The sequence below is a fragment of the Callospermophilus lateralis genome, chromosome 8, assembly GCF_048772815.1.
Source record: "Callospermophilus lateralis isolate mCalLat2 chromosome 8, mCalLat2.hap1, whole genome shotgun sequence".
Classification (NCBI taxonomy): domain Eukaryota; kingdom Metazoa; phylum Chordata; class Mammalia; order Rodentia; family Sciuridae; genus Callospermophilus; species Callospermophilus lateralis.
The window spans coordinates 57,108,722-57,121,833 of NC_135312.1; positions in this window are offsets into that span (position 1 = coordinate 57,108,722).

Consider the following 13,112-nt stretch of genomic DNA (forward strand, 5'->3'; position numbering starts at 1 on the left):
CTAATAAAGCACTATCCCTGTTCTTGAGAGCTCTCATTCCAATAGAAGAGACAGAAATGTAATGGATATATCCAGGGTAATATTGGAAATAGGTCAGCCACCCTCACACAGTGGACACAGACCAGTCAGAGGAGTGCTGGCTAACACACATGGGCATGCTGAATATCAGCCCACCTGCCCACCACAGAAAGGCTGCAGATTAGAAGATGCTCCCCCAAAATGCTCAATTAGCACTGTTTAAATTGTTACATAATAAGAATTTGGGCCCTTTGAGTAGAAGAGCTTTAGACCAGTAAGATGAATGATTATAAAAATAATGTGTTCCAGCTCTGTTAAAAACATTCCTAGAGTTTTTTCATTTGATCCTCACAGTATCTCTTTTTAACAAATGAGGAAACTGAGAATTAGAGAGATCAAGGGAGTTATTCAAGATCACACAGGCTGTGAGTAGAATGAATAGGATTTGAACCTGCACAATCCATTTCCAGAGATGACGATTGGAGGTATTGATTCTTCTGAAAAAGTATGCTCAAATTTAAGGATAGAGAGAGACTGATAGAGGTACTGGGCAGAAAAGATGAGTTCCTTATCATTTCCTTGTCATAAGGATGATCTGGAAATATGTTAAATAGAATTGTTTGGAAAAGTCCTTATTGAAAAAGTCAAACCCAGAACACTGTGAGCATAGATACCATGTAAGACAAAGTTATTTTTCTTAGAACCCTTATAGAATAAAAGGCAGGCAGAAAGAGCCACCAGGCAAGTATTACTATGGTGCCTCTAAAGATGAGGAGTGAGCACAAAGGAGCCATATTACAGTTCTGAAGAACTTGTTGAAAGTGTTAAGATAATGCTATCTTCTAGAAGTTGCTTGGGAATCACAGAAACATCTCCCTTGCCTGTCTTTTATCACTACAATCAGTTTCATGAAATAGCCTTTTTGAATCTAAACAGTTGATCTGTTCCTGTTACCTGATTTATACCCACAATCTTATAATTTTCTCTTAGAAAATTTTCCCCTAGAGTTTTATAACCAAAGATAGAGAAATGGCTATGAGTCTAGCCCAGGAGGATTATGGGCTTCATTTGGGGCAAAACAGCAGAATAGAAAAATACCATGATCCAGAAGAACTTCTAAAAACACTTCTCATACTCAAGTCTCTAAGTAATGAGATAAGGGGGACATTTTATCCACAGAACTTGCTTTTTATCATGCCTTTCTTATCAAAATTTTGTGTTCCTATGTCACAGGAAATGTATATCTGCAGATTTAATAATAATTTAAAGGGGGGGGGACTTCTCCCACGCTCTTGTGCCAAAATGCAAAATTTTCCATCTGATAAATGATCAAGAGTTAATGCTGCAGGAAAACCTACTGCTCTAAAAATCAAAAGAGTAGAATTGACTATTTTTCCACTTTCTGTGCTGTTAAGGGTCGGACCTAGAACAGCCCCAAAAGCTCATATGTTAAAAGCATGGTCCCCAGTGCACCGTGGTTCAGAGGTGGGACTTTTAGGCAACATTTAGATCATGGGGGCTCTGACCCCATCAGAAGATTAATACATTTGGTGGATTAATACACTGATGGCTGAATGGACTAAACGGACTACTGGAAGGTGAGACCTAGTTGGAGGAACTAGGTCACTGGGGAAACTGCCCTGGAAGGGTTTATCTTTCCCCTGGCCCCTTCCTCTCCTTTTCTGTTTCCTGGCTGCCAAGAGCTCAGCAGCTTTCCTCTGTCACGCCCTTCCAACTTGATGTCCTGCCTCACCTCAGTCCTGGACCAATGGAGTCTGCACCATGGACTCAAGGATCTGCAACCATAAACCAAAATAAATGTTTCGTCCTCTAAGCGGCTCTCATCAGCAACTTGGGGCACAGTGATGAAAAGCTGATACATATGACCTGGGTTTCAGCCTTGCATGTTGAGAAACATATTTATTCATAGACTTGACAAAGATATAGCGGGAGCCTCCAGTGTTCCCCACTGCCCTCAGTGCTAAGGAGATAAAAATGGACTGATGAGTCAACCCTCCCTGTAGCTGAGGAGTCCCTCTAGGGTGCAATAGAGAGACCACAGTGTTAGAATGGAAGAGTGAGTAGCAATAAGTACTGTGAAACAGTGGGAGAGGGAGGGGGAAAACAGACTGAGGAGGCAGAATTGGCTTCCCAAGCCTAGACTCCCCAAACCTATTAGACTAAAAATACACATAATGTACTAGAGTCAGAGTGAAAACTTCATCCTGATTTAAACTAAAAAGCTGTGGAAATACACCCTGCGTAGGTTTGGATGAGTGTCCTCCAAAGTTCCACGAGCTAAAGGCTTACTTCCCAGGGGGTGGAACCTTGGGAAGCCTAGTGGAAGATGTTGATGACACTGAGGATATGCTCTCTAATGGAGATTTTTCAGACCCGAGTCTCTCCCTCTCTTGGTGCATCCTGGCTTAAGATATACGCAGGTTGATCCACCACACAAGAGGATGTACCACCTTCACCAGAGCCCCAAGCAATGAAGAATCCTGATCTTAGAATGGAGTCTCCAGAACTGTGAGCTAAAATTAAGTTTTTTCTTCAAAATTAATCATCTCAGGTATTTCATTGTAGTAATACAAAGCTGACTAATTCCCCACCTAACTCTTGTCCCAAGGAAATAATGTTTTAAGTTCTTTCCTAAGGAGAATATATCTCTGCTTTTGTAGCACTGACATATGCAGATAAGTATGGCAATAATTTAAGAAAATGTTCTTCTCAATGAGAACGATGAACATAATTATAACTATGTAGCTGGGTTTTTTCCCTTTAAATACCAACCATATTCAGGGAGCCCATTTGACTGGATATACTTGACAAGATTGGAAGTGACAATGTTTTTCTTAAGGCTCAAATTAGTCTCTTAGTTTTCCTTCAACAAGAACATGACAGTGACCAGAGGTAAGGAGTACAGGAAGGATGAAAAAGGATGGAGACACCAGCTCTGCAAAAGGAGTAAGCCAAGAGTAGAGCTTTCTGGCACAAGGAATAGCCAGACAACAGCCTTGAGACAGGAATGAGCCAGTTTGAGCCAAAAGAAGACTTGTATGTTTGGAATATAAGGAGAAACCAGAAGAATAGCAGATGACAAGCTCAGAGAGAGGGATGGATCAAACAAATAAAAAACTAAGGATAATGAGAACCAGGTTTGTCATTATCAGAGAAGTGATCATGAAAGCAAGAAAACCATAATAAGCCCCGTGGTGTTGGATGAGAATTGGGAACACTGATATGAACTCAGGGACTTGAGACTACACAGACACAAAATAAACGCAGTTAAGTATATGTGTAGATAGGCCCTACTTCTGTCCCCAAAGACAGAACAATATCCCAACAGCAGCAAGTACACCTGGGCACAGATCTTGGCTTCTCATTATTGTTACCCTCTAAAAGGAACCTTGACTCCCTGGGAAAAATAGCCGATATTAAAGTTAGAATGAGGGAAATGCCAGAAACATCTTATTTATTATTCCAAATATCAAGGAGGTATTCAAGAATGACACAAAAGCCAGCTTGAAGAGGGTCCTACTGGCCAAATTTGGACAGACAATTATGATAATAATTGGGGACAAGTAATAATAGCAAAAATTATAATCTATTGAATAAAATAGGAACCCAAGAGCCCAGAGTGATATAAATAAGTGAAAAAGAAAAGAAAAATTGATTTATCTATTTGAAATTGAAAAGACAAATTGAAACTGGATAGTTGCATAATTTCAAGTTAATCTCCACAAAATACTCACTAATTACAGGGGAAAGAGAATAACCTCAGGATGGAGAAGCCTGGCAGACAACACCTTAATCAAATGCTCTGAGTGAACGTCATCAGCATAGGGACAAACTGAAATTTGAGGCACTTGACAGGACATGACACAAACAACACAGTATCTGGGCTGGGGATGTGGCTCAAGCGGTAGCGCGCTTGCCTGGCATGCGTGCGGCCCAGGTTCGATCCTCAGCACCACATACACACAAAGATGTTGTGTACGCCGAAAACTAAAAAAAAATAAATATTAAAAATTCCCTCTCTCTCTCACTCTCTCTTTAAAAAAAAAATAAAAATAAATAAAAATCATCCTCCTCTCAAAGTTGCCTGTGTGGTTCTCCCATCCCACCTCCACTCCAGAGTTAGTCATTTAAAAAAAAAAAAAAAAAAACAAAAAACAACAACACAGTATCATTTCTGCACTATTTCTGCCAAAGATATGTGACCTGAATCTAATCATGTGGGGAGATCAGATAAAACAAATTAAGAAACATTCTTTTAAAAAAACAAACACAAAATCAGTCTATAGTGTTCTTCAAAAGTGTTAAGATCATGAAAGTCAGAAAAAGACTAAGGAACCAGTCTAGACTGATGGACTGAGCAATGGAAATCAGAGACATGAAAACTAAATGCAACACATGTCCCCAGGTGACACCTTTTTGCTACAAATGACTTACTAGGAAATTGAGAAAACTTCAAAGGGATCTGTGGATTAGATGGTAGCAATTAATCAATGCTAATTTCTTGGGTTTGATAGTTGTTTTGCGGTTATACAAGATAATTCCTATAGGGATGTATACTAAGGTGTTCAGGGGTGATTAACATCATATTAACAAATTACATAGAATGGTGCAGAAGGGTAAAAAGTTTTCTGTAAGTGTGAAATTGTTTTAAAAAAATATTTGGAAAAAAAACTTTATACAAAAGAAATCAACTTATATTATTCCTGTGAAGCAAGTAAGATCAAGACAACAAATATGATGCTTTTGTGGTAAATGAGATTTAAAATATAAATACAGTTGTTTTAACCAGAATGGTAACAACTGAAATGGAAGGAAATGAGAAATTCTGAATATGCTTAGGAAAGCCAGTGAATGGTAGAGATTTAATGAAAGAGAACTCCAGGATCATTTCTAGGTTTGGGGCCTAAGGACCTGGGAGATTAGTGATGTCATTTTCTGCCATGGAGAAGAGTAAGAAATGAAAAAGTTTGAGAATGAAACAAGAGTTGTGCTCTAGATTATTAAATTGGAGATGTGGATGAGATAGCCCAGTGCAGATGTCCAGTAAGCAATTGGAAATATGAGTCTGGTGCTTACAAGACAGATATAATTTTAGAGTCTACAACACATCCATGGTACATGGTTTTAATTATAAGATTGAATAAGATCACCGTTTAAGAATCTTGGTGGAAAACAACCAGATCTCCTCCAGCATGAAGGTCAAGCAGAGAATGAAGAGATGGCAAAGGATCCCAAGGAAAAAAAATGGTGAAATCAGAAGAAAACCAGGGAATGACACATAACTTGAGAAGTGGTTCAAGAAGGAAGCAAGTAACTGTCAAATGTCCCTGAGTCATGAAATAACATGGAAGCAGAGAAGTAACCAAATTTGCATTGTAGAAGTAATCAGGAGCTTTGATAAATGAACTATATTTGACACCTTCAATTAACAGTCAGATTTGGAAACGCCAAGTCCTACTAACAAAGCTCACAATGAACTGGCATTAAAAATCAAAATACCCACTAACTAATTTAGAATAAAAGTACAAATGCAATGTGCAGTCACTTGGTGGTCCTAATAGCCTAACCAGGGATTGATGGCTTCATAAAAATCCAAATTATCACATTGATTGGTGAGAGTGAAATGAAAACTGTTTAATAAAATGGTATTCTGATATCCCCCTCTAGTCATCTTTAAATTACGAAACATCTCAACTAAGTGAACCAACACTTCATCTTGGCCAAATAAGGAATTTTCTCTCAAGACAGAATTCAAATGGGCATAGCCAGCTTTTTCCTCTGATATTTTTTCTTTCCCAGATTTTTTTGGTATCTGACCAATATTGTTTTTCACTGATAGTGATTTAATACCATTTTAATATATATTTTAGTGACTTCAATATAATTATGGTGAATATTTACCAGTCTGGGAGCTATTTTGACTTTGCATATTTAATCCATTTGGCATCAGCTTCATAGTCTTTCTCATAGCAGTCTTATTTTCATCATTTCTAAGTTTATAATAAGGATATTATGTTTAATCTTTCTGCATTCATTCTTTATGGGTATCAGCAATATAAACCTTAATCTTGAGAGTGGTCAAGTTTGCCTGCCACCTGATAGGAAAGGGTTTTTAAATTTAATTTTCTTCAGCCTAAGAAGTTTGACAACATTCTCAAAAAAAAAATAATTTTTTGAAAAAATAATGAGCATAACCACTGGGCTTCAAAACTAGTAGAGAAAAATATAGACAGAGTGTTTCATTAATTCGGCTGTAGTGCAAGTCAAATCATGTTTACTGAAACAAGTCTTTACAGCTGAGATCTAAAGTAACAGCTTATAGGCCAGGGGTGTCAATAAAAAGTTTTGTTTTCTCTGTCGTAAAATACTTTGAAGAGAAATGGGGGAGATTATGAAATCAGACAGGGATAGAATGATAAAATTCCCTTCACACCTCCCGCACAAATTAGAAATCATTGTTCTTTACCCTCTTTTTCCTATCCTCCTCCTTCTATAATCAGGTAAAGATAAGAACTACCAGCTTGGGTAACGACATTTAATGGTTAACCAAAGATTTCTTCACTTCCTTTAATTCCACCAACATTAATAGTAAAAATCAGTGGCAGAGTTGAGATTTATTAGGATCATATGATTTTAAAATACAGTTTTTAAAAAAACTTTTATAGCTTTATTGAAAAGTAATTGACACAATAAACTACATATTTAAAGTGGACAATTTGGTAAGTGTTGACATATGTATACACCCATGAAACTATTGCCACAATCAAGGTATTGAACACAAACATCACTCCTAAAAATGTCCTTGTGCTCCTGCTCTCCCCTCCCTCCTCTGCCCTATATCCAGGCAACCACTAATCTAATTTCTGTCACTGAGACTGTGTTGCCCTTCCTTGAATTCTACTTTGGTACAATCATGCAGTGTATGCTTTGTCTTCTTTCATATAGCATGATTATTTTGAGATTCAATTTTTTGACTAAAAATATATCATTGTATGGGTGGATCAAATCTTGTGTAATTTTCTACCTTTTGATGGTTGCCGCAGTCTGGCTGGGCACAAATCACGAGCCACACACAGCTTTGTAGATTCAAACAGCAATTCTTTATTCCCGATCTCACACCGGCCGTCTACAAACACGTTCTGGGGAAATCCACGTTCTCTGCCCAAATCCACACCTCCACTGGGCTTCTGTCTCCCAAAAATATACTGTCTGACCCTAAGAACTCAAGAGGAACTCAGGCAGCAGGATACGCCCTATTCCTGGCAGGAATAATCTTCCTAAACCGGCAACGCCCTAAACTCGGATTATCCTAAACCGGGAACACCCTAAACACGGATCCGCCCTGGTCCTTGAGCAAGGTCACCTTCCACTAAGCAACATGGGGGTACGCTGGCAAGGAAATTGTCATACCTACTTGGCTAATGGCTCCCAGCAGATGGTCATTTGGGCTATTTGAAGTCTAGGATATTAAAATAAAGTTGCTATGAACATACATGTGCAAATTATTAAGTGGGCATATACTTACACTTCTCTTGGATAAGCACCTAGAAGTTGAATGGCTATGTAGTATAATATATGCTTCATACTTAAAGAAACTACCAGAGATATTTTCTCCCAGTTTGTACTGTATGTTCTCATTTGCTTAACAACATATTTTTAAGACAGATATTTCTAATTTTAGTGCTAAATGTTTGCCTCAATGGCTTTTTTAGCTATATCCACAAAATCTGATGTATTTCATTGAAATTCACTTCAAAATATTTTCTGAATACTAAGCATGTCATCACTTTTCATCTCCTCTTCCTTCAATTTCAAAAAAATAAGGGCAATATTTGGGTGATAGATAACACTTAACAATTTATACATTTCTTCACCTCATTGGAACCTATCAATATCATTAGTCCATTTTATAGATAAGGAAACTACAGCTCAAGAGATTAAAGTAATTTGCTCAATGTTGAAGTATCAGCAAAGGCTGAATTTCTAAGTGTTATTTTCAAGAATGTTCAATCCTTGGTCATCCCAAGGATTCTCAGATTTCTAAATGCAGTAATGTCAAACATAGCAGCTACAAAGAACAGGTATTATCCCTGTCCAACCCATGTGACCTTCCAACCATCCTCTGGTGGCAATCCTGTCTATAGTTCATTCATGACAATGAATGATTAGTGACTTAGGCAGCTTGCATTCCATCTCTATTCAGCAACTTGAATGGCCTGGAAAAGCATTCTTAATTTGACACTTAGAACACTCCACTGGGAGCTCCTAGTGAATCTGGTCCAATCAATATTATATGGAATGCAGGAGTCTGGATTTCTCAACAAGCATCTCAGGTAATTCTGATGAAGTTAGTGGATGACCCTGAACTGGGAGAGAGACAGTAGAGGGTAGGGATGGGGTGGGAGGAATGGATTAAAGTAGTCAGAGGACTGGTTTTAAACTGCCTTGTCATCCCTCTTCAGGGATGTAAATTTTAACCTAAGAGTGATAAGGAATATTAGAGGGTTTAAGCAATGCAAATACACTGTATATTTACATTTAAGAAAGATCATGGGGATGGGATGGAGAGGACAGATCAACAGGGTCAAAGACAGAAGGCCAGGAGAGCAACTTAGGAGAACGACACAGCAATTCTGGCAGGAAAAATGGTAGTTTGGACTACGACAGTGGTGGTAGGAATGGAAAAACTTTCACAAAGGGAAATGTTAACATAGGAAGAGACAACATACAGTGAAAAGGTTCAATAAAATGGAAACATATCAAAAAGGATAATTCAAACTGCCAGGAAGGACCCATAAACAAGTAATCAGCAGAATCCTAGAAATAGTGACCTGGGGTCCAAAGGAGAACTCTTCACTCAGAGGACCTCTTGTACGCTGAAGCTTCCTTGAGTGTCTTTTCAGGAAACTTATTGTTTATGTTAATAAAGGGAATTTACTGCCACAGATCATAAAGGGGTGCCGCTTAGACAGGAATCTGTGAAAGAACCATGTTAACAACGTCATATTTTTTAGTAGAGGTCTCTAGAAAGCAGTTTTATGATGCTCTCTCATGAAAATTCTTCCCAACCAGCCCCATGTTCCCTCTGTTGCACCTTGTTTATGGGCTCAGGCGCTCTGCACTTCATTATAGCATCATCACTCAGGTAGCTGTAAAGTTTGGAAATGAACTTTGTCCTCATCCAACATTATATTTATTCAGAGAAACCTTGGCGTGTGTGGCCACATTATAGTCTTGGGATTCTGTGGACAGACTCTCAAGAGTAATGTAAATCCAGCTATATATAAACACTGTCCATTTATTCTGTCCCATAATATTTTTAATCATATCATGTGCCATTTCTCTGAGGCTAGCATGAAAAGTTATAAGTTTACATCTCACTGAGGTTGCCCCTTGATTACGTGTCCGTTGTGTCTTTAAACCACATGTTTATTATTTTTTTAAGCAACATAAATCACAATCCAATAAAGTGATAATTTCATTTGTAGTCAGCTAAAGGAAGAAAATTGCCAGGAAAATCAAGAGATGATGTCTACCACAAAAGCCTAAAGAAGAAAGAAAAGTATTGGGGGTTGAGGAGTGAAATTACCAAGATAAAGGAGAAGAGGAAAGTCTCTGAAGAGAGAGTAAGGAGCCACTAAAGCAGTGGTTCTCAGTACCAGCCTCACATTAGCATCACCCAGGAGCCCTTGTAAACTAAAGAGTCTCACCCAAACCACTCACCTCACATTTCTCGGGTAGGACCCCAGGCAAAAAAAGCTGTGCTTAAAAAAACTAATGTATTGTACATAACGCAAAGGACCTGAACAGACACTTCTCAGGAGGACATACAATCAATCAATAAGTACATGAAAAACTGCTCACCATCTCTAGCAGTCAGAGAAATGCAAATCAAAACCACCCTAAGATACCATCTCACTCCAGTAAGATTGGCAGCCATTATGAAGTCAAACAACAAAATGCTGGCGAGGATGTGGGGAAAAGGGTTCACTTGTACATTGCTGGTGGGACTGCAAATTGGTGCGGCCAATATGGAAAGCAGTATGGAGATTCCTGGGAAAGCTGGGAATGGAACCACCATTTGACCCAGCTATCGCCCTTCTCGGACTATTCCCTAAGGACCTTAAAAGAGCGTACTATAGGGATACTGCCACATCAATGATCATAGCAGCACAATTCACAATAGCTAGACTGTGGAACCAACCTAGATGCCCTTCAATAGATGAATGGATAAAAAAAAATGTGGCATTTATACACAACGGAGTATTATGCAGCACTAAAAAATGACAAAATCATGGAATTTGCAGGGAAACGGATGGCTTTAGACCAGATTATGCTAAGTGAAGCTAACCAATCCTTAAAAAACAAATGCCAAATGTCTTCTTTGATTTAAGGAGAGCAACTAAGAACTGAGCAGGGAGGAAGAGCATGAGGAAAAGATTAACATTAAACTGAGATGAGTGGTGTGAGGGAAAGGGAGAGAGAAGGGAAATTGCATGGAAACAGAAGGAAACCCTCAACGTTATACGAAATCACATATAAGAGGTTGTGAGGGGAAAGGGGGCGGAAACAAGGGAGAGAACTGAACAACAACAGATGAGGTAGAGAGGGAAGATGGGAGGGGGGATAGTAGGGGATAGGAAAGGCAGCAGAATATAACAGTCACTAATATGGCATTATGTAAAAATTGTGAATGTGTAACCGATGTGATTCTGCAATTTGTATTTGGGGTAAAAATGGAAGTTCATAACTCACTTGAATCAAATGTATGAAAGATGATATGTCATGAGCTTTGTAATGTTTTGAATAACCAATAAAAAAAATAAAAAAACTAATGTGCAGCACTGATAAACTGACAAACACAGCTACTGAAATACAAGAGGGTTGATGGAGTGCTTCTTGCTGTGCAAGAATCACTGTTGGACACGTTGTGGGGCTAGGATTAATTCGAGGCACCTGTGTCTTCTTTCCCAGATTAACATGTTTATTTTGAATTTTTAAGAAAAAAAAAAATGAAAGGCCTTTTAAAAAAACTATGTTCCAGAAATGAATATAGCTTTGTTGTTTTTCTCATATTTTATAAACATAAATCAGATAATATCATGTTTAGGAGTACAGCTTTGCTCTTCTTTCCCATCTTTTAAAAACATGGATCAGATCACGTCATTTTCCTACATTTGCCCATTTCTTACATTTGCAGGGCCTCTGCAGAGGGACAAATGGAGGCACCTAATGTTTATTTAAATGTTTAAACTGATCAATCAAGAACTATTCTATTAAATAAAATCTATCCCATTCTCCTACTTGGACAAATGTAAATGTGTGAAAACAAAAAATAATAAAGATGAGTATTGTGTCTACATGGTTAAAAGTTGGCAAAATATCAAGACTTAATTCAATTATCATTAAACACATTTGAGTGTTCTATTGATGGGCCAGCAAGGTTTACATGTATAATAAAATTAAGGTATACATGTACATACACAGTTCATAAATTTTATCAATTTATGGAATAAAATTTATTTTTCTTGCCTTCATTCAGTAAAATCAATATTCAATCACTTGCATCAAGATTGGTACATGATTTGTGTTTTAGTGACAGTATTATCAAACTCGGTCCCCATCTTGACTTATTCTACCTTTTCATTTTTTTGGTGTTTGTTGACATTGCTTCGTTTTGTTGTTTTAATTTCAACTTGGAGAAACTTTCTCCTGCTGAGACAGTAGTAATCAGAATTGTTAATAAACTCCTCAAATCAATATTAGATGAAAAAATAAGGCTCAGATTTTTACATGTTTGAATGTGTTAATGGGGTTGCACATAATAATTATAGCTTTTACCAAACGTGTTGTAAAATTTTTAATTTGGTCATTGTTATCATTTCCATCACTATTTTTACTGTAAAGCAATGCATAAGACCTGAAGAGTCTGTTGTGTGTGTGGCGGGGAGCGGGGCTACTGGGCATACCAAAGCACAGAGCCCAGGACAGGGTCCCTTCTTATTCTGAAGGTAGAGCTGCTTCATTCTTATAACCTCCAAGGCTTCCCTCAAGATTAAATCCCAACTCCTTACCAAGGAGTACAAGACTTTATACAGTCTGACTTCAACCCAGCTCTGAGTCCTTGTCACCCACTGCTCCACCTCCAAGGGTTTGCTCCTCAGACTACAAAAATTCCTTTCCCTGAGAGAATTCTGCTCTTGTTCTTCCACCTACCACAGCTGCTTTAGACTATTTTCATGGTCATTTTCTTCAGGTCCTTTAGGTTTCTGGTTGAAGTAAGTAACCCTCTAGTGATTAAAGGCACAGATTTTGCAGCTAAGCTCCTGGGTTCAAATGGCTCTGCCATTTACCTCTGGCATCGTCCTCCAGAAGTCTCCCAATGGCTCTGACCTTCAGTTAACTCCTCTGTAGAAAGGAAGCAATAGCACTTTCTCATAGGGTTACTATGTGAACTAAACAAGTTAATATAAATAAAACCATTCGCCTAACGTAGGAAACATTCAATAAATCATAGGTCAGGAAATCAAAAGCCATCTCCTCACAGAGACTTTCCCTGACCACAGAGCTTCAAATAGCTTCCCACCAGCACATCACTATATTTTGTTTTTTCACAATATTTATCACTAGCTAGATTTACCGTGTTCATTTGTATAATTATTTACTGTCCGTTTCCTTCCTCTAGATTACAAGTTTCATGAAGAGCCCTTTTATACCTGGCACATAGATGGACTCAGTAATTATTTGTTGAATAAATCAGTCTTGATTTAAAGCCTGTTAACTCTAAGTCGAATCAGAAATCACGAATTTGAGAAGACAAAATTTACTCTCCTTTTTCCAACTAACTCTTCTCAAATTGTGCTCATCCAAGACAGGTCAACAAGCATAGCTGTGCAGAGCTGGGGTCTGCTAAAAAGTGGGTGGTAAAGGCAATATGGGGTGGTCCTGGTGTTGAAGACCAACACCAACCAGAGAGACTTTTTCTAACAGCCCCCAAATAAACAGGATTCTTTACAAGTATGCAGTTAGTTTAGTCAATGTCGACTTCCCATCTGATCAGTTTACGCCGTTGT